At 38.8% G+C, this 23,421-nt stretch overlaps 1 protein-coding gene across 5 annotated transcripts in view; it reads left to right on the forward strand.

Annotated features, from left to right (window-relative positions):
* Positions 1 to 23,421, forward strand: part of srrm3 (serine/arginine repetitive matrix 3) — a 144,940-nt gene that overhangs the window by 15,276 nt on the left and 106,243 nt on the right. Inside the window, exons 1-4 of one of the 5 annotated variants that reach the window (XM_076888950.1) lie at positions 11,033 to 11,601; positions 12,581 to 12,729; positions 13,440 to 13,604; positions 13,682 to 13,808. The exons of 3 other annotated variants lie outside the window; for them this stretch is intronic. The gene's annotated coding sequence lies outside the window, so the exon portion shown is untranslated. Of the gene's footprint in view, positions 1 to 11,032; positions 11,602 to 11,694; positions 12,459 to 12,580; positions 12,730 to 13,439; positions 13,605 to 13,681; positions 13,809 to 23,421 lie in introns of those variants that run through there. One more of the 5 variants, XM_076888951.1, reaches the window with a different exon arrangement.

Below are 23,421 nucleotides of genomic sequence, written 5' to 3' on the forward strand. Positions count from 1 at the left end.
ATTTATGCTGGAAGTGATAACAGAGCTGTACGTTTTAATTTGTTTCCAAAACCCCGCAGTCAGGACATGCTATATTGTATTTAGATAGAAGCTAGCGAGCTAACTCCCTGCTAACTTCTAACTCCGTTAAATGTCATAAATTCCGTTTTCATGGATGCCTGGATGTTAAACTCAATTGTTGAACCTGGTAGAGCAGAACGCTGATCATTTTATTAAAGATGAAAGACTTTAGACAGTTTTTCAACTCTCAGTAATGCCATAGTGATCGTTTGATATATGGACCTGCAGCGGAGTTTAGGTCCAGACACGGCTAGTGACGTCAGACTGAACAACCGGATAGGAAGGGATATTCATTCATCTATTTTAGAAAGTGTTCTGTATATTTTAGACAATAATTTGGGGGGGGATTTAGACTAAAAAAATTGTACCACACTTGGTCGTGTTTGTAATTCAGCTTCACTGGGATTAAATTTCCTTTTTACTATGGATTTAATTTGTTGATATTCCAAAAATCGTTTCTTGTTGATCCCATATTGTGTAACTAGTCTGTCAAACGAAATAAAGTCTGTTCCTTCCAATATATGTTCCAAGTATTTAATTCCTTTGCAACTCCAATGTGGAAAGTTTATCATGTTATTGTTTTGTAATATGTCCGGATTGTTCCAGATAGGTGTACGTTTACATGGGATTAATGAAGACTCTGTCATTTTTTAGAAACTCCCACCATGCTGTAAGAGAAGAGCTAATATTGATGCTTTTAAAGCATTCATGTCGTTTGATGTTTGAGCTTATAAATGGTAGGTCTGAAATTTCTAGGTTATTACATAGTGCCTGTTCTACATCTATCCAAGGTTCATCTAAGAGGGTGTGTTTAAACCATCTAGAGATGAACTGAAGCCTGTTGGCTAAAAAATAGTGATTAAAGTTAGGCAGATCAAATCCTCCTTTATCCTTGGTCCTTTGTAGTGTTTTTAAGCTGATACGTGGGGGTTTATCTTTCCAAAGGAATTTAGAAATATACGAGTCTAGAGATCTGAACCAATCTTGTGACGGCTTATTTGGGATCATTGAAAATAAATAGTTTATTTTTGGCAAGACCATCATTTTTATAGCAGCGACCCTTCCCATGAGTGATATGGGTAAAGATTTCCATCTAGCCAGGTCGCCTTCTACTGTCTTTAAAAGCGGGATGTGGTTTAATTTAGTTAATTCTGAAAGTTTAGGAGAGAAATTAATACCTAAATATTTTATATTTCCACATTGCAGTGGGGAAGGAGAAGAATTATGGAAGGAGCAATTAATCGGAAGAACTGTTAACCAGTTAACTCATTCACTGCCAGCCATTGGCAGTGAATGAGTTAAACCCATTGACTCATTCACTGCCATTGACGGCTATAGACGTCAATGGCAGTGAATGAGTTAATTGAATAATCTGAGACACTTGAGAAAGAATTTATCAATGCAATTACCCCAGAGATATATGTTTTTGAGTTTTGGAGAAAAAGTAACACATCATCTGCATAAAGGCTGATTTTATGTTCTATATTCTTACATTTTATGCCCTTAATTGTTGTAGCCTGTCTAATTGCTGCTGCTAGTGGCTCAATAAAAATTGCAAACAGTGAAGGGGAGAGTGGGCATCCCTGTCTCGTGCCCCTCAGAAGAGAGAAGCTGGAGGATGTTTGGTCATTTGTTCTGACACAAGCTGTTGGGGAGTTATATAATATTTTTAACCAGTTTATGAAAGAGGGTCCAAAACCAAATTTGTGTAAAGTTGCAAATAGAGATTTCCAGTTAACTCTGTCAAATGCTTTTTCTGCATCTAAAGAAAATATTATGGTTTCAATGTTTTTACTGCATGAGTAGTCTATTAAATTAAGTAATCTACGTGTATTTGTTGATGAGTGCCTACCTTTTATAAAACCAGTTTGGTCAGGATGAATTAAAAGGGGGGTTAGTTTCTCTAATCTCTTTCGGAGAGCTTTGCAGATTATTTTAAAGGCTACATTAATAAGGGATATTGGACGATAGCTTGAAGGAAATACAGGGTCTTTGCCTGGTTTTTGTAAGAGACTGATATTTGCAGAGTTCATATTTGGTGGTAGTCTACCATTTTCTTTGATTTCCTGCAACATCCTGTGAAAAACTGGTGCCAGAATTGTCCAGAATTCTTTGTAAAAATCTGTTGGAAAACCGTCTGGACCTGGAGCCTTATTATTGGGTATACTTATCAGAGCTTCCTGGAGTTCACCTGGCGTCAGTGGCGAATTTTGGAAGAGTTATGTTGTCGAGAAATTGATCAATTTCTTTTTTAGATGGGTTTATTTGTGGTGTATATAAAGTTTCATAGAAATCCCTAAAAATTTTGTTTATTTTTTTAGGATCATATATTGTATTCCCAGATAAATCTTTAACAGCACATATAGTTGTTTTTTCTTTATTGATTTTTAACTGGTTAGCAAGAAGTTGTCCGGATTTGTTACCGTGTTCATAATTTTGCAGGCGAAGTCTTTGTACTAAGAATTTAGTCTTTTTATTAAGAATTTCATTTAATTCTAGTTTTGTCTTGCGTATTTTGTTTAATATTTCTTGATCTTGGTGTGACACATAGGCTTTTTCTAAGGATCTGATGTTTTTCTCTAGTTCCTGAATTTTTTTGTTTTCTTCTTTCTTCTTATGTGATGAGAAAGAGATTATTTTACCTCTCATCACGGCTTTCCCTGCTTCCCAGAGGACAGATGCTGATGTTCCAGGAATGTCATTGAAGCCTAAATATAGAGTCCATTCTTTTTTAAAGTATTTGATAAACTCTTCGTCTTTGAGCAGTGATGTATTAAATCTCCAGTTTTTTCTTGGTGTAGTATTATTCATCTGTGTTAGTGTTAAAGATACAGGAGCATGATCGCTGACAGCTATAGGATGAATCTCAGCGTCTGTAATGTTACTCAGCAATGAGCTGCTGACCAGAAAATAATCCAGACGAGAGTAGGAGTGATTGACATGTGAGAAGAAAGAATATTCCTTACTGTTGGGGTGAAGGGAGCGCCATGCATTGCAAAGACCAAAGTCGCTCATATACTGTTTGATTATATTTGTGGACTGCCAGTTACACTGAGTTCCTGCTGTATTGAGCCTATCCATTTCTTCATTTAGTCCCAGTTTGAGGTCTCCCCCAAGAACAATTGTGCAATCTAGGTGTTTGGAGAGTGTACTAAAAAAACCATGATCTATAACTGTATCGAGTACTGTGAAATTAATATTTTTATGTATTAGAATTGCTACTCCTTTGTCTAGAATTATAACAGGCTGAGAACACATTAGGAAACTCAGGTGTTTTAAGTTATTCAAACCTGTGACAGGCATGTGGGTTTCTTGTAATAAAACAACGTCTGCCTGTAATTTTTTTAAGTTGGTTAAGTATTTCTAACCTTTTTTCCCTAGAGCCAGCTCCATGCACATTCCATGTGACAAATCTTAGCATGCCCATAGTTGTGTGTTTGTGGCTAATGATGTACGCTGTGTGTCTCGCTTAGACTGGTGAGGAAAATGGAAACACATCATTTTTTTATTTTTTTTTGTAAGTAAAGAGAAGAAAATGCGCGACGAGAAGCTCCATAGGTCTGACTATGTGTGTGCATAATAACTAATATGAGCAAACGTGTGTGAGTGTCCTATATCTGTGTGCACTGTGTGGCTGTTGTAAATGTGTTCCCTTTAAACGCATGTGTGTGCGTGATCGTGCAGAGTAAGCATGTAGAAATAGACAGTGTCGCTTGTGGATGGATAGGTAAACAGTGATCGACATAGTGATAGAAAAGAGAAGCAAATAAACCAAAGAGCAAGGTGCGCGACAAGAGAGAGAGAGGGAAAAAGAAATAAAAACGGAAACATTCCAATTAAAGCATTGGCGGAGAGTGACGGTGACGTTATACTAAATTAGCAAACTGAAATTACATAGTTAAGCAAAAGTTAATACAAGAGAGTGTGAGTGAAGAGAATAGTGTAGCAGATTCTTATCTGGTGTGCGGTCAATACAGCCATGGAGTGGTGCCAGGGTCGCGGTAAAGCTGTTCGTCCACGTGGGGCCGGTGTTCCAGATCTACTGGCGTTTAGATCAACTGGCGTTGGTCGAACAGATGTGTGGCAGTCTTGCGTTTCAGTAGCTGCTACTGACAAACCAGCAAAAAACGCCAAATGTGTCATCTGTGACACTTGTGAGGTTATCGCAAACACACTCCGTCAGTCTTGATGCTGTTGAACAACAAAATGTTTAAAAATGTGGCAAGTTTACCTGGTGATATCCTGACGCGATCGCGAAAACAGCAAACAATTAACACCACGCCGATGTTGTTCACCGGACAGCAAGAGTAAACGATCAGGAGACTCAAGTCGTCGTTATCGTTCCCCTCGCACGTTTTATTTCTCCAGTTTCAGCGTTTTTGCTCCACAACTAAAGTGAGCAGTTTACTTTGTGCATTAACATGGAGTCGAGTCAACCAGCGCCACCTCTGGCCAAGTGCCACAGCCTACAGCCAGATCAACTTGTGACACACATCTGCAGCACGTTTGAACTCGTGTCATGCACAACACATTTGTACCTTTCAATTGTGTCTGTTTGTGCGTCATGCAAATAAACCTTTGAAAAGAATGAAATGATATCATATATTCCTTATTGGCCTACATTTGTACAAAATTCCAAATTATTAAATTATTAAAGTCATAGAAATCACCACTCCAATTGGTCATCATGATTTTAATATTCTCTTTTCCCATAACAATGAAATACACCTTGGACAAATATGACACATCAATGTTTCATTAGTGTTGTCACATCACATCCTGTAAGCAGAGTCTGCCTGTGTCTTTTCTCCGGAAATTAATATTTCCAGCCAATATAGGCAATTTGTAGCAGATCCACTATCACACAGCAGCTGGAGCAGTTTCAAATGGAGGTCAGTCCACTGCTGCCACCTGTGGCCAAGTACCATAGCCTACTACTAGATTAACTTGTGACACATCTACACCTGCTGCTATGATCACATTGAGTAGAGGCTGAGTGGCTGCACTTACCCCTGGTACATCCAAATCTACCCACAAACATGTTGAAAGATGCAATGGCAGCAATGTGGATTGTCAACACTGAAAACAATCAGTAAGCAAAGACAACAGGGATCACTTTTTTCTGTTTATTTAGCATGCACAACATTTGTAGTCGCCTTCTGCACAGGGGAAGTCCACACACACCGTGTGGTACCACTTTCCACAGAAGGTGCATTCAATCTGCAAGACTGAATGAGATTGTCAGGGTCATTGTCTGACTGTTTATTACTAATCACTGTGTAACTGCTGTACATTCACAGTAACTGCCATCTCCTTACAAATGTTTATTAGATTAACCACACTTATACAGACTGTATATAACAACCAACTCTAAAATGTTTGTTCGCAGAGAAAAGACACAGACAGACTACGCTAACGACATGTGATGTTACAAAACTAGTGAAATATTAGTGTCATTTCATTCATTTCAAAGGTTTATTTGCATGACGCACAAACAGACAAAATTGAAAGATACAAATGTATTGTGCATGAAACGAATTCAAATGTGGTGCAGATGTGTGTCACAAGTTGATCTGGCTGTAGGCTGTGGCACTTGGCCAGAGGTGGCGCTGGTTGACTCGAGTCCATGTTAGTGCACACAAAGTAAACTGCTCGCTTTAGTTGTGAAGCAAAAACGCTGAAATTGGAGAAATAAACCGTGCGAGGGGAACGATAATGACGACTAGAGTCTCCCGATCGTTTACTCTTGCTGTCCTGTGAACAACATTGGCGTGGTGTTAATTGTTTGCTGTTTTCGCGATCGCGTCGCGCATGAGGATATCACCAGGTAAACTCGCCACATTTTTAAACATTTTGTTGTTCAACAGCATCAAGACTGACGGAGTGTGTCTGCGATAACCTCACAAGTGTCACAGGTGACACATTTGCCATTTTTTTTGCTGGTTTGTCAGTAGCAGCTCCTGAAACGCAAGACTACCACACATCTGTTCGACCAACGCCAGTTGATCTAAATGCCAGTAGATCTAAACGCCAGTAGATCTAAACGCCAGTAGATCTGGAACACCGGCAGGCGATGTTGTGCCGGGGGAGTCTGCCGGGCGACTTTCCCATTGGTTGGTCTTTATCTATAAATCTCTCCTTGGGCTGGTTCCCTCTTATTTATGTGTTTATATGTGTAAAAACCACAACCAATACATTCTCACAATATCATACAAATGATTGTCCCAAAAATCAGAACAGAATTAGGGAAAAAGGCTTTTAAATATGCTGCCCCTACTTCCTGCAGAACTGAAATGATCAGAATTGGTTACCATGGGGGAGTTTAAGTCCATCTTAAAGGAACGAGAGAATAACTCTTTTACTCAGTGTGATTGTTTTCAATGTCGCTCTCAATTGATCTGTTATTGTATAATTTCCACATGTTTGTACGGGATATTGTATTTGTTTTAAATGTTATGTACTTATGTGGTACATGTATTTTGACTTTTGTTGCCATGATGCCAGGTCTCTCTTGGAAATTAGATTTTTAATCTCAATAAGATTTTTTTACCTGGCTAAATAAAGGACTAATAATTTTTTTAAAATGTGTGTGCATATATGCATGCAGTGGAAAATACATAGTTGTGTGTGTGTGAGACTGAATGATCATCTGTAGTCAGACTTATAAGCAAATGGCTCATGTAAATAATAAATAGCCTGTTTAACAGAAAGGTCTGCATGGGAGTGTGTGTATTATTCAGAGCTACTTCCCAGCAGCTTTTCTTTTTGATTGCTTTCATAACTCGGATTACAGGCTACTTAATGAAACCTGGTCACTATTTATTTATTTTTTATCTACACACAGGGGTTAAAGTGGTAAACCATGTTTGAGCACGTTCAGTTACTCAATAATAAAATTTGATAGACAAATTAATGCTTAGTGCCGAATGAGTTCATATTTTGTGATGGCATTGAGGGTCTATCCTTACACTTAGACCCTCAGCGCATCCTTTTTTCCTCTCATCCTTGCGATGCATTCATGGTGAAGATGTAAAATTGCTGTCGGTGTTTCAGCATCTAGCTAGTGCTACAGAAGAGCAGCAGGCATAAGCAGTAACAGTTTTTTTTTAAGTGGGAGGTAATTTAAAATGCAGCTTTTAGAGAAGTTTAACAAATATCAGTAAGCATACAGACTCTTTCTATGCAGTTTGTCACAACATGTGTCTCCATCTTTACAGTTGTTTTATTTGTTAATGTTCAACACTTAGAGAGATATGTAAATGGTAAATGGCCTGTATTTGCAGTGGCGTGTCTAGAAAATTTTTGTTGGGGGGGCCAGGTAGGGGCACAGATTTGGAGAAGGGTGGCAGATGTAATTGTCAGATAATGTTAAAAACAATTCTACCAACCGTTAACCATAATTCAATAACCCTATAAACCTAATAACCGAATGCGCTTTTAATTCTTATTAGAATGAGATTTTAACCACTACGGTGCAAAGTTTTTAGATACTGCGTTGATAAAGTACAAGAGATACAATCAGTCAGTGTTTATTCAGCAGTCAAGGACATCAATATTTGCATAGTATTTTTACTGACATGTAGTGCACATATGTTTTGGGCAAAAACATTTTTTAATATTAAAATACGAACATTTTAACATACAATTGGCAATTTAGCTAATGCCAATGCAAAACCAATGCCTATTAAAAAAAGAAGATATCTTCTCACAAACTGGGGTTTGATTTTGAAACAGGAAAAAAGTGTGGAAACAAATAAAAAGACTAACATTTGAATAACACCTGAAAGTAAGCAAATACTTTATATGCTGCCTTATGGTAAACTTTGGTAATATTGATGTATAAAGAACAACACTGGCTGATGATGAATTACAGTCAGCTGGCATGGTGACACTGCCAGTATTAACCTGCAGGGCTGGACTGGGACAAAAAATTGGGCATTTTCACTACAGACCAGCCCACCGGGTATTAAAGCCATAAAGCCTTTGAATGAAAACAAACGCTGTTGTGACAGTGATGTACACTGTCTTTTTGGTATATGTATGATTTCTATACATTTTACGTCAGATAAAAACTTTGTTCGCAAGATTCAGATAATTATTTAATAAAAGCGAGATATTTTAAATGAGAATAAGAAAGAAAAGTATTTCTTTGTGCCCCCCTCTCCCTGTTAATTATGGAATCAGAACGATGCCACCTTGAAACAAAACCGAACAAAATATTGAAACCGAAAAAAAATATTGTAACTGAAATAAATGTACTGACAAATCTTGTATTGAAACTGAAAAAAAAATTGATAGTGAAAAACAATTAATTGAAACTGTAATTTTTTTTTTTCGCTTACAATTTTTTTTTTTCAGTTTCAATCCATTTTTTTCCGGTTTCAATCCATTTTTTTTCGGTTTCAACCCATTTTTCGGTTTCAATCCACTTTTCGGTTTCAAACCATTTTTCAGTTTCACTCTGCTGGCACTGTTTTGGCGTACGGGGGCGCGCTGGGGAGCGGGGATTCCGACCCGCATGTATTTGCATATATTATAATGCTGACCAATGACTGGAGAAAACACTGACGATGCGGCTGCGGTCACGGACAAACTCGCACGTGTCTGTTCGGGAATGGCAGATGCTGAGAAGTCCAGCGTTTACATTACCGACTATTTCAAAGTGACAGCCTGAGGTGTTCTTCAGTAAATTGGACTACCGGACAGGAGGACCTGAGGCCCCACTGCATTATTTTTGGTAAGTTAAATGTGTTTGTAAGATAATCCGTAATCTAGCTAGCTAAAATGAGCACTCGGCTGTTGGGGAAACTTGTTTTGTAAAGTTCGTTTAGCTAACCCGTGCAGGTGAATGAATTTACCCTGACTAAAGAAATCAAGAGAAACGCACCGGGCTGCTCAGTGACTAACCACGGTTACTGTACTTTTATTATGAGTATTATACTGTAAGAGCAACAGGCTGGACTCTGCTTCTGCTCCTGTGTAGAGCTGATTATTAAATATGTGCAAACATCAGGTTGTTTTCTATCGCTTTCCACATGTGGAAGGATATTAACGCCAACTTTTAATTTCCCCTCATTAGTCAATAGCTACTGATTAAATAGCAAAGCCCGATACTTATGTACTGAAACCAACTACTTCCACTTGTCAGCTTAAGTTAAAATTTTACATTTTTCCCCTGATTATTTTTTTAGCTTTTTTTTTTTTTTTTTACTGAGTTTGTTACAAATATTCAGGTTAAAAAACTGTCCAAATTGTTTTTAATGAATTATGTTCACAAAGTCACATGTGCAGTACTCTGTACAGCTTGTATCCTTTAGGACAAATAATTTGAAACATTAATATTTCTTGTTCAATACTGAGCTGATAACTGATAACATTCAGTCTGCTGCTGCATCCTGGTCACAACATACAGATGTTGTGACCAGGATGCAGCAGCAGACTGAACCTCGACTGAAACCTGCTCCATCATCTCATCTTTGCAGATGTCCATTTATAAAGCATCAACAACTCAAAGGTAAACATATTAGAAAATGTGTTAGTAAGGCCTTTAAAACAAATAAAAAAAATAAACAGCTGTCGGCAGAACCGTAGACTGAACAACTTCAGATCCCGAGTGTGTGAGGACAGAGAAGGATCAGCTCTATTTCAGATTTGAGAGATAAACTTTATATTTCAGTTTGTGATGATTCTGTTCTGTTTGTGATTACAGGAGCTGTCCTCAGATTCAGACCTCAGCACCACCCAGTGACAGCAGACAGATCATCCTATATCTTCAATCTTTGTAGTAACTCCAAAATTACCGTATTTCCCGGACTACAAAGCGCACCTGAATATTAGCCGCACAAGCTAAAATCAGGGGAAAATCCTGTTTTGTACATACATTAGCCGCACCTGACTAAAAGCCGCAGGTGTTTCAATGTTGACTTATCATATGGAAGAGAATATGCACAAAGGGAATTGTCAGGAAAGAGATGGCTGTTTGGAGACACACCCCTTTTATTAATATTTTGAAAAACAAGTTATGGGTACATATTTGCACATGTAGTACATAACAGTAACCTATAGCACACCAGAAAAATAGATTCGGACTACCTTTTGGGCTCAGGTGCAGTGACACAGCTTTAACAAGAAGAAAAGTCAGTCATTCACCACCATCTTTCTCTTCTTCCTGCGCACTAAAACCACCAAAGTCCTCCTCTCCAGTGTCGGAAACGAACAGGCTCAGGATGGCTTCGTCATCCACTCTCCGCTTCTCTCCTTCGTTGTCACTTTCAAAACCAAAGAAATCCTCGTTGTCAGTGTCAGAGTCGAACACCCTCAGAAGGGCCGTGGCGGTGTCCTCCTCTCCATCATGCAGCAGTCCAGCCCTTCAAAATCCGTTGGTGATCGTGGATGTTTTCACACTTTTCCACACTGTCAGAATCCACCAGTGGAGTTGGGCATAACTTGCTTTTTGCAAGTTTATCGCCGCTCATCATCCATGCCTCCCGCTGAACGCGTAGCGCTACACTCAGAAAAATTATGGTTCTTAAATGGTTCTTCAGATGGCTTCATGGTTCTTTAAAGAACCATCATACGTCAAAGAACCTTTTTATTTTGTGGATGGTTCTTCAGCTATTACAAATGGTTCTTTAAAGTACAAAAGGTTCTTCATCCTTAGCAATTTAAGTTTGATGGTGTAAATGGCATAAATATTTACTCACTATAACGAGGCTGTGAATTATACTGTGTGTTTTCTTTGTGTGTATGTGTGTGCGAAGGGGGAGGGCGGGTTACCTGGCAATTACCCTTTAAGAGAAGATGGTAGGAAACTGAATATTCAAATAAAAGTTAGAAATATTTGCTTAAAAATATACTGGTGGCAGGGGTGGGGGCCAAAGCCTAAAGACCCTAACCCCCCCCCCCCCCCCCCCCCCCCCCCCACACACACACACACATACCCCTAACCCCGCAAACACATTATGAATATGGTGAGTTAACAAACAGTAGACACAATACACACATTCAAATACTGTACTTTAGTTTTAAATTTTAATAAAGCATTACTATTTTCTACTCCAAGGCATTACTTTTGAGATTATTATATATTTTTGAAAATATAGCATAATGATAATACTAGTTATTGTAAACTTTACAAACCACCCAGCAGTATGTAAAGTCAAATTATAAGATACAAGTAAATAACAATTGCAGAACAGAATGTCAGTGTAATGAACACACACTTTGTTTTGACAAAGCGCACTGCTTAGGTAAATGATCTGAGTAGTTGTTCATCACTGAGCAATTTGTTAATATGTGTTTCGAGCCAAATAAATGACAGGGAGAGAGAGTGACGGCAGAACACGTCATACTATAACCTCCCGGGAGCGGACGGAGGGGGTCAGTCGTTGGGATGCGCATGCGCAGACAGAGTGTGCGAGCGGCGGGCCTTGACCTTTCGGGGGAAAAAACTCTTTCTCACGGACGGTGACAGCGAAACGGATAACAGTCTTCAGTACCTGCTGGACTTTGAAGCTGTGGATTCTGGGACTGTTGGAAAAGGTAAAACATTTTCATTAAAACCTTATTACTGTTTTGTTTTTGTTACTCGTCATTGTAGCTTGCTGTTAATGTTGTGCTAACAGTAGCGATTAGCTAGATACGTTAGCCGTTGAGGTCAGCGCAATTTAGTATCCAACTGTTTTCCTAACAAAACCACTGTTATAATTAAGTGAAGCTGCTCCCAGCTAATTTGAACCTTTGGCTTCTAAAATATGTGGTTCAATTGCGTGCTGCGTACATAACCTAATGTCAGCTAGACCGAAATTAAAATTTAATATATTGTTAAAGTCACTAAAATGGCGCCTGAAGCCTGTTGTGAGCTATGTGTCTGCTCTAGAAACTCTGAAATTCTGTAGATCTGAGCCGTACATTAAATACTCACATGAACCTGTACTTTGAATTCTGTATGAGCTGTATAAAATACAGCTATGAATAAGTGTTTTGAATGAATAATTAGATTAGATAACTCTTCATTGTCTAATCGAATTATATAGAAATGAATAGAAAGTGGTTCTTTAGACTGATGCCATAGAAGAACCTTTTTTGGTGCCACAAAGAACCTTTCAAACAATGGTTTCAAACATGAGAAGGTGTGTCTTTGACTGTTCCTGCATAACTTAGTTTCGGACTAGTTGACAAGTTATGCTCCGGTCATTTGATGTTTCCAAGATAGATGTTATTTTGTAATATAGTTAATTTTTTTTGTATATTTCATTTATCCACCATCATACATACAAGCTAAGAAGAGGTCGTCATACTAACAAGAGGTATCAACGCTGGGCCAAAGTTCAGCACATGGTTAAAGTTTGTAATCCAGCCAGGGTGTAAATATCACTCAGCAGCCAGAGCTGAAGCAGGTAGCATCAACACATAAATCTACTCTACCCGGCTTAAATCACAAGAGCACCTCTGACCAAAAAGCTGTAGATTTTTCTTGTTTGCACAAATTAATCCAGATTCACATTAATTGTGTTCACAGCTCCAACAAAATGAGGAAGAGGAGGGGGAGAAACACAATTAGGTTGAATTACAATTGGATGGAAGGCGAGGACAAGGAGAAGGAAGCTTAGGATGAGGAGGAAGAGAAGCAGCAGGAGCATCTTTAGGGATCCCTATGATGTCATTGAGGTTTGTTTCATTAATATGGTCCTCTCACAAAGAAAGATGACTTGTTTTAGTTCACCTATTCCTGTATTAAATAGTGATGTGCAAAATGTTGTGAAAAACCATGGAACAGGCACGTATAGGGCATCTGCAGGTAAATGAACATCAAATCTCTAAGACAGACTGAAATCTGTATATTTATCACCCTTATGATAAAACCCATGTCAGCCATTGGTTTATGGACTTTGTATTTTGAAGCCTCAACATTTGCTTTATTGCTGTTGCTATGTTGGGACCATATTAGGATGAGGGATCAGAATCTGGAGTCATACACACTATTGTTTCATTTAGTGTGTATCCATAAGATTCGTACAGCAGATCCAAGTTGTGCCTTGAAAACAGGAAAGTCGTCTGCATAGAGGAGAACTTTAATAGCAGGCTTGTACAAAGTGAGGCTTTGTGCTCACATTTGCTGCAAACACTCATTTTACCCTGTTTTGATGCAGAATTCACTTGAAATCAGGCAAGAACTGGACTTATTTTTTACAATGTGTTCTTGTGAATTGATTGTGTATCGCATATGTTTGATTGATTTGACTTTCTGCAAGACAACAGTCGTCCACTGGCCAAAAAAGTTTTCCAAATACCTCCACGTGATCTAGCCTGGATTTAGAAAAGAATAGCAAACAATCTGCACCTCCTGCTTCAGATGCAATTTGTGTTTCTGTGTTCAGAGGCAGCGGCGAGAGGGGAGACCTCAGCTCATCCAGCTGGAGAGCCTGACCAGGAGGAGTCGAACATTAACTCAGCTCTTCCAGGGCACCCTGCAGACTCAGCTGCTGGCAACAGCGAGGGATGACGTGAACACCAAACTGGAGTCCATCACAGGTCAACTGCAGGTATGCGAGTCAGACCTTCTGAGGAGGGTTTCACTTTTCTCTCTTCTTTATAATTGACTCTTTTCTCTCTCTTTCAGCTCCTTGTTTCAGAGTGGGAGGGGTTTGAAGCACAAAGGGAGGAACTTGTCGTTTGGTTGGCTGATATGGATGAGTGAGGTTGACCAGCTGACAGGAAACACCAGTGAAAAACTGAAACAACTGCAGGTGTGGGCTTGTTTTGATATGACATATATTTGATATGAAACATACGTCAGAGACATTATCCTAAACTGGACTAACAAAGGACCATGAGTACAACATGAAACGTACATTACATAGCGTAAGGCTGAAGTTCATTGATCATTTTAATCATAAACTTGTTGAAATGTTTTTACTGAACATTCAAACATCTGCTGATGAAAATGTGTTGATTTATTGGTCTGTTATGAAGCTATTTCTAATGTGTTTTATCACTTTCTGATGTTTTATTAATTAAACAATACATCAAATCAAATCACTTTATTGTCACATCACATGTGCAGGTACATTGGTACAGCACATGTGAGTGAAATTCTTGTGTGCGAGCTTCACAAGCAACAGAGTTGTGCAAAATACAATAATGTAAACAAGCAAAATACAAGAATGGCTACATCTGAAACTAATAAATATATGTACAATATATAATAGTATATGCATTTCTGGATGTGTATACTAAATATTTTTCTACGTGTGTGTGTGTGTGTGTGTGTGTGTGTGTGTGTGTGTGTGTGTGTGTGTGTGTGTGTGTGTGTACACATATTTTACAAATTAAATAGAGCACGAACATTTTTCTTGTAAAACAAAGGGGGCCCAGCAAAAAAAGTTTGGGAACCACTGTTCTAGAATATCATTAAATTCACATAAATAGACTGGGATTTTACATTTCAAATGTAAATTAACGTAAAATCACTGTAAATGTAATAAAACATAATTTTCTTGTTTTTTAAATGTATCTGTCTGAACATATGCATATTTAGATTGTTAAAATACATTCACAAATGCATCATAATTTCACAAATATTTGTCCGTTATTTGAAAGATTGAACTGTTAAATTCAAATGTAATGCTATGGAAAAAGATATAAAATGATTCGTATAAACTTTTTTTTACATCAAATAATAATAATAATTATTGTTATTTAGGGCGATCGTGGCTCAAGAGTTGGCAGTTCGCCTTATAATCAGAAGGTTGCCGGTTTGAGCCCCGACTCGGACACTCTCGGTCGTTGTGTCTTTGGGCAAGACACTTCACCTACTGGTGATGGCCAGAGGGGAATTATAAAGAGGAATTGTAAAGCACTTTGAGGGTCTCGTAAAGCGCTATATGAATGCAACCCATTGTTATTTAAACCAACTGTACAGGGAGTGCAGAATTATTAGGCAAGGCAATAATTTTTATTATTGAACAACAACCATGTTCTCAATGAACCCAAAAAACTCATTAATATCAAAGCTGAATGTTTTTGGAAGTAGTTTTTAGTTTGTTTTTAGTTTTAGCTATTTTAGGGGGATATCTGTGTGTGCAGGTGACTATTACTGTGCATAATTATTAGGCAACTTAACAAAAAACAAATATATACCCATTTCAATTATTTATTTTTACCAGTGAAACCAATATAACATCTCCACATTCACAAATATACATTTCTGACATTCAAAAACAAAACAAAAACAAATCAGCGACCAATATAGCCACCTTTCTTTGCAAGGACACTCAAAAGCCTGCCATCCATGGATTCTGTCAGTGTTTTGATCTGTTCACCATCAACATTGCGTGCAGCAGCAACCACAGCCTCCCAGACACTGTTCAGAGAGGTGTACTGTTTTCCCTCCTTGTAAATCTCACATTTGATGATGGACCACAGGTTCTCAATGGGGTTCAGATCAGGTGAACAAGGTGGCCATGTCATTAGTTTTTCTTCTTTTATACCCTTTCTTGCCAGCCACGCTGTGGAGTACTTGGACGCGTGTGATGGAGCATTGTCCTGCATGAAAATCATGTTTTTCTTGAAGGATGCAGACTTCTTCCTGTACCACTGCTTGAAGAAGTTGTCTTCCAGAAACTGGCAGTAGGACTGGGAGTTGAGCTTGACTCCATCCTCAACCTGAAAAGGCCCCACAAGCTCATCTTTGATGATACCAGCCCAAACCAGTACTCCACCTCCACCTTGCTGGCATCTGAGTCGGACTGGAGCTCTCTGCCCTTTACCAATCCAGCCACGGGCCCATCCATCTGGCCCATCAAGACTCACTCTCATTTCATCAGTCCATAAAACCTTAGAAAAACCAGTCTTGAGATATTTCTTGGCCCAGTCTTGACGTTTCAGCTTGTGTGTCTTGTTCAGTGGTGGTCGTCTTTCAGCCTTTCTTACCTTGGCCATGTCTCTGAGTATTGCACACCTTGTGCTTTTGGGCACTCCAGTGATGTTGCAGCTCTGAAATATGGCCAAACTGGTGGCAAGTGGCATCTTGGCAGCTGCACGCTTGACTTTTCTCAGTTCATGGGCAGTTATTTTGCACCTTGGTTTTTCCACACGCTTCTTGCAACCCTGTTGACTATTTTGAATGAAACGCTTGATTGTTTGATGATCACGCTTCAGAAGCTTTGCAATTTTGAGACTGCTGCATCCCTCTGCAAGATATCTCACTATTTTTAACTTTTCTGAGCCTGTCAAGTCCTTCTTTTGACCCATTTTGCCAAAGGAAAGGACGTTGCCTAATAATTATGCACACCTGATATAGGGTGTTGATGTCATTAGACCACACCCCTTCTCATTACAGAGATGCACATCACCTAATATGCTTAATTGGTAGTAGGCTTTCGAGCCTATACAGCTTGGAGTAGGACAACATGCATGAAGAGGATGGTGTGGACAAAATACTCATTTGCCTAATAATTCTGCACCCCCTGTATATTTCTGTACATTTAAGCATTATTATTCATATTGCCGCATTCATTGACCTTTTTTATAGGTTCCTAATTTAATGTTTAAAAGCACTTGAAAAAGGCAAAATCCCATGTAAAATTAGGGCAACAAACAGTATTGTCATTACTGAAAATAACCGTATTTTCATGGGAAAGTTATTTTCTGGTATTATTTTGGCGCCCCAGCTGCCAGAATTACTGTTTTTTTAGGATTTTTTTTTTTTTTTTTTACAGTGTAGCTCAAACAGAAAGAAAGCCTGCTTGTGTCTGCAGTAACTACCCTCTTCTGAGAAAGAGTTTACACGTAATTTCCATCGATAGTGGATCGTAAATTATTTAAGAGCTCTATCAGACAGGTTCTGCCAGACGTAGTCCCAGACTGAGAATTCAAACCTGATACAGGACTGATATGTGAGGAGAGAGATATGTAAGGTGTAAGCCCCCACCGAGCCCTCTATCTGTTGTTCAGCAGACACCCTTAGTGGAAAATCCACAAGTTATTTTTGTGACTGAGTCGTAAGAATGGATCAGTTTGAGATAAAATGCACTGTTTATTAGAAATATTGTAAAGAATGTTATCTTTTAAGAAAATTGTTTACTGTCATTTATAGCCAGTCTTCCACACAATGGAACCTCGTGGTTACAGTCTTTTATTGCAGTGATTGGGAATCATTGGGAATCGGGCCCTGAATTAAAATCTCTGGGCATTTACATGTAGTGTGGCGGGTTGAGTGAGGGCTATGATATCAGATGTGCTGTCAGTACTCTGCAGGCATGTTTGAGCTTCTAAGTGGTACATTAGCATGCCGAAGTAAGACATTACTGCTGCCAACAATGGTCATCTTCCTAACACCTCACACTGTCAACTCCATTTATGTCTCCAAGCCTATGTCACCACTTTGATCAGGCAACCACAAGCAATTACTTAGACTAATTATAATTAATTTACAGAATGAAAATGTTGGTGACACAGGAGGCGTCTTTATTAGGAACTGTGGGGAAAAAATGCCCATATTACATTTTACGGATAGAAAGTACCTGTGAATGTATTTACATTTATTTGACACAGTCATTTTAGTATAAGTAAGAATATAAGTAGGGATGGATGAGCCTCAAAATGTGCACAATCATGATATGTCAAGGAAATTTGCAATAACAATATTTATGTTAAAACAAAAACATATACACTAACATTTTATTTTCCCTGGAAATTTTAAGTAAAAGTGCAACTTCTTAACAGATGAAGAAAAAACCAACTTTAACAGTAACAGCTTGCGCAGTATTATCACATAAAACAATTAAATGTAATTTGCTCACACTGCCTTGCTTATCGCTAATGTATTCATTAAATTGCAAGATTTTGCCCGTTTACTGTGAGAAGGTACTTGATGTTTCTTTATTAAAGGCATTAATGCATGGCAGTGTGGGGAAGTTACATTTAGGAAATATAAAAGCACGACATATCTATCGGCAATAACATGATACGACATTTTTATGTCACGTACAAGTTTTTACTGGTATTATTGTGAACGACACAATATTGTGCAGCCTTGTTACTAAGCTTGTGTCGTATTGTTTCAGATTTTGCAGTCCTAAAAGTCAGTGTCCTTTGATGACTGAATCAGTATTTCACAGTAAAAGTGAAAACTGGGGAAAACATTTGTATTGCATTATCCGTATTGCAAAAGTGTCTTTGCCAAGAAAAGCTGCAGCTATGTGGGTACACATATTATATAATTAAATATTAACATATAAATATAATTAAGTTAATCATTCCATTTCAACAAGGAGATATCTTTAGTATGGAAGTATTTGAACATGATTTACTGATATACAGAACTCAGTTATGCTATTTGGCGATTAGACTCTGAAGGCCCATCACAGCCAAATAAAATCCCAACATTGATAGGAATTAGGCCAGGACCCTCCAGAGTCTAAACGCTGGTGGTTGTGATGAACATAAGCTGGAGGCTTGGATGAAGTGACTTGCGTGAGGCAGAGATGAGGAGGAGGTAGGTCGCACAAAGGCATCTGCAAGGGGAATGAAAGAAGAGCAGTGCAGAGGCTGATTGGCTTGAAGAAGGTGGGGCGATAGATGATTGGTTTGCAGCGATTATCTCTGCATTGAGTTTTACAGTGTGCGAAAGTGGAAGGGATGTAATGAGTATACTACCAGCCAAACACTTGGGAAACCAGGCAAATGAGTGAATATAGACCTTCATATTGAGTGTATGCACATGCTTCATATATGATAATGATACCAGCTGTTTCTTGATTTTAACAGAATGAGTATTTACCTGACATGTCTCCCCAATGTGATGTTTGTGTAAAGTTGGTCAGAAGGTTCCTTTGTAAGTGTGCATGCGCCATTAGCGTGCTGCCTGCTGTAACCCTAATTTTCTTTCAGGATTAATAAAGTATTCTGATTCTGATACCTTAAATACCTGTTAAATTGGCTATAATACTTGATAGTAGGGCTGCACGATTTTGCATAAAATGAGAATCACGATTTTTTGGCTTAGAATTGAGATCACGATTCTCTCACGATTTTCTTTTCCAGTATAAATATTTATTGCACTTATTAACTGCACATCAACTTCGTAACAGTTGAGAATGAACATAAAAACAACAAATGTCTCACGTTTTGTTGTTGCCGCAAAATGTTGTACTGCTTGAAATTCTGTCTCCACCGTTGCTCGACACTGCGTGTATAGAGCAGGTAGTGCAACAATAGAAAAATAGTTGCGGGACGGCACTGTGTAGCGTTTGTCTAGGGTGTTGATCATTTTCCTAAATCCCTCGTTTTGCACAGTGTTGATGGGAGCCATATCTTTGGTCAGGTGATGAGTGATAGCCTCCGTAATTTCTTTGTGCCTGCGGGAGTTCGACGTGTATAGGGAAGCGCTGTATAAGGTTCCCGTTATTGATGTTTGGGTGGTTGACCGGAACGGATTTTCTCCTGTCACTTTCTCATCATCCCTGACGTGCTCTCCGTTGTTTTTTCCCTGCTAATTTTAGCATCACACGGCACAGCTTCTGTATCACGTGGTATAAGGCTCCACCCTTGCCATTTGTTGAGCAGGAAGAGTGAGCGCTTGTTTTTATGCAGAGTACGTCCCGGATCAAAATGTGGTACAATCGTTGTCGTCGTCTTTTCTTTTTTATTTCTTTTTTTTAAAATCGTTGTCATTTGGAAATGAGATCGCACATAAGTATCCCTTGTATGGTGTTCGGGTCTGTGAGACCCGTGTTCAGTTTTTTTCAAAAGAAAAATTAAACAATTAATTATTTTTTCACGTGTAAATGTGTTGTGTCTTTCCACTCACTCCACTTGATTATAACTGATTTATTTATAACATTTTATATAAAAGAAAAACGAGAAGCACATTAATTCATAAATGTGATCTAACAAAGGTAAAGGGAAGAAATTAACCATGTTTGCTGTTCATATGTCTTGTAATTGGGATGAAGTAAACATCTGTTGAGTAATTTAACATAAAATTGTTTGATAGTGTTAATTTGGAAAGCCAAAACTCTAGCGGGTCCACCAGACCCATGAACACTGGCTGAGTAACAAAAATACGAACACCACACAAGGGGTATGAATCGAGATCGCGATTTTCTAACGATTAATCGTGCAGCCTTACTTGATAGCAGAATGTGGTTCTTCTGTCTTTTAATTTGCGTTTTTATTACATTACCTCAGGACGTGACGGTGCAATTGGAGTAACTGTGCAACGCCAGAAGTGTTGTTAGACCTGGGCAGGTGTTGCTTAAAGTGGAATCTAGCCGGTGGATCATTCTGTTTATTTCTTTTTGTTTTCCCATGTGTGTACCCTCATAAACAAAGGACTTAATTGTATTGTTTCAGCTCTGGGCTTACAGCTTTACAAACAAATCAAACATAAAAACTATTTCTTATATTTGCAGATGGAAAAAGATCTATCCTTAAAACCATTATGTGATCTGAATTTGCAAAATGTAACAACTGAATTTTGCTATTGGATCACATTTCATTTCTCTTCTCGATTGCCCAAAGTATTTATAGTAGTCATTCCATATTAAATTATTGATTTGTAACCTTTTGATTTCTAATCAATGCTGAGTAGTGAACTAATAAACGCTTTTACAAATGCACAGATTTCAGAACAGCCAATGCAACAGTTAAACAATATAAGATTTCTTCAGAATTAGACCAGCAGGTTGTATTTCCTTTAGTTTTCCACTTGTGATTCTGCTTATACAATACATTCTTACGTCCAAATAAAATGAACATTACCTGAATTGTATGCTCCTTTGTAGTGATTTTTGTGCCATGGTCTAGTCAAAGTTTCTTACTTTTGGCAGCGTTTTAAACTTATGCAATCAGTGGAATTTCCACTTCAGTCATAAGTGAAATTATGCCATTTCCAGTGCTTTATGCTAATAAGGCGTATTACACCTGATGAAATACATTTCTGGTAGAAATTCTTTCTGTATTGTTAAAATGGAGCTGAATGAAGTTCAGCTTTATCTACATACATTAGACCCAAGAGAGTACAAGGCAAAAAGAAAAGAGAGGTCATAATGAGCTAGCCAACTAGAGAGTCTTACACAAAGACACTGCAGTTCAAATAATGAAGACAAAAACACCTGTACAGTAGAGCAGAGCAGTGAGGCCAAACACGAACAGCAGACTGCAGCAATTCATGCAGCAGAGAGCCCGGGAACGTCTATGGACCCTGGCTGACAGTTTCTTTTTGGAGGGAATGTTTGGCTTCATTTCTCCCCTGTGGATCTTTCCTGGTAGAATTAGAAATTGGTATGTTTTTGTCAGCGGCAGTCGCAGAGGTACGAGGCGGGAGGATGTCAGCAACACTGTGCGCCTCTTAGGCTGCCACTTCACCCTTGTTAAGTTATGCAGGCCATGAAAGCAGAAGGGGGCTTCAGCAAAGAAGATAGAGATAAAGTGGGACATTTTACTACTGCTGTAGTGTTTGAGTCAGAGCATTTGACTCTGGCAATACTTGGCTGCTATTTACCAAAGGGACCTGCTTATATTAGCCAATCTGATAAAAGAGACACACTGACAGCTCTTCTATCTCTCCGGCTCCTGGTAGCCATAAAAGGGCCTTTGTTGACTCACATTTTGAGCAGATGTTATTGTGAAGACTGGCTTTCTCAGCAGTTGGACCTTACAGGCAGCGTAGACCTTATGGTCCTTTGCTACTCTGTAGTGCTGTTATTGGCTGATAATTGTTTTGTAGAAGAGAGAATGTGAGGCTGGTACCACCGAAGACACCGAGTTCATCGATTCAAGAGGGGGATCAGAAAGAAATCTGTGTGTCTGAGAGAAGCTATTAATTATTTCTCAAAGAACTATCTATCGCGTTGATGGCAGGGTTTAGTGGGAATGGGTAGGGTTAGGATTTTCTCATAACAATTTAGCATATAGCCAGTGCCGATACTGATGGGGTTTGTATCACTAAATAAGGCCTAATATCAGTGAATCTCTATAAATGATGATTTTCTGTAGCCTTTTCTTCCAGCAGAAAAAACTGAATGCAAACAGTCGAGTATGTTTCATATAGTTTATAATGCAAATACTGTTTCTCTCTCTTTCTTTGATACAATGCCATCCTCTGGGGCACTGCAGGAAGTGTCTGACCTTTACTCGCTCAGTGAGGGCAAGTGACTGGTGGGTGCCAGACATAGTGCTGAATGAATGCCAGTGCCCACCAAACAGCATGCTTTTTCTTTTGCTCTGTTTTTTTTTTTTCTTTTTGTCTGTTTCCTTAAAAAGAAAACTTGCAATTCCAGAGACAATGCCAATGAGCAGATCTTGCAGCCAGGAAAAACAGGCATGAAGTACAAAATGAAAATTAGGTTTTTCAGAGAGCTGTCAGATGGTGTAGTAGGTGGAGGAGTTGGGCTTCTCATGTCTCTTTCCTCTTCCTTACATCTGACTCTCATCTGTATTCTAGCATCCGTCCTCCAGCCTTACTGATTAACCCTACAGTGTAGAATAGATCTTTTGCTGGGTTTAAAGGAATTAGGTGTCAAGTTTCATGCCCTAGCCTTTTCCATTAGGGAGAAACTGGAGAATCCACCTCCTTGGGGGCATGCATCTAAAAGTTATGGACCATGAATGCTCTAGGCCCTTTTAAAAGATCACGTTATGAATCAGAACTCAAGCAAGGGCGTGCAGCTCACTAGAGGCAGATAGAAAGGAACATGAGGTTCTGTGTTCCCCACATCTGGAGCTCAGTGATGAAAATATAGTCCAAGGTGCTTTAACGAACTAAAGGCTTTCTAGGAGCCCTTTAGATGTTAAAAGGGTAGGGTTTCCGAAGATGTCAGCCATTTATTCAGTGGCAGCAAATATGATTACTCGACAGAAAGTGGGAAATTTGAGAAGGACAAAATTAAAGTGAGTGAAGTGAAGAAAGAAATGTGTGTGTGATCCAGTTATTGTCAGGGTAAATGTGTTAGAACTGGACACTGAATACATGCTGCAGGTTGACTGCAACAAGGGAAAGTGAGCATTGACTTGATTGGTTGGTGATATTACACTACCGTATGGACCAGATTGACATTTTAAGGATGTTAAAATGAAAGTTTACTATTTTACAGGGGATCATTTTCCTGACTATTTCTAGCTGACATTCCAGTTTTTCTGTAACTACTGCCCTCCCATCTCCACCCCAAAAAAAGCAAACATAGCATTGCCTTACACCATGTATGTGCCACTGTTTCTTTTCAGCTCAGTCAAGTGCATGCGGTCATTTATTTAAATATTAGTTTTTCTAATAGTCTGTCTCCTTAGTGCCTCATTGCATGAGTTAGAGGGATTTGTTTGGCCTCAGAAACCAGTCATTCGGCAAACTCTGGTCAC

This window comes from Maylandia zebra, linkage group LG10, assembly GCF_041146795.1.
Source record: "Maylandia zebra isolate NMK-2024a linkage group LG10, Mzebra_GT3a, whole genome shotgun sequence".
In the NCBI taxonomy this organism is placed as follows: Eukaryota; Metazoa; Chordata; class Actinopteri; order Cichliformes; family Cichlidae; genus Maylandia; species Maylandia zebra.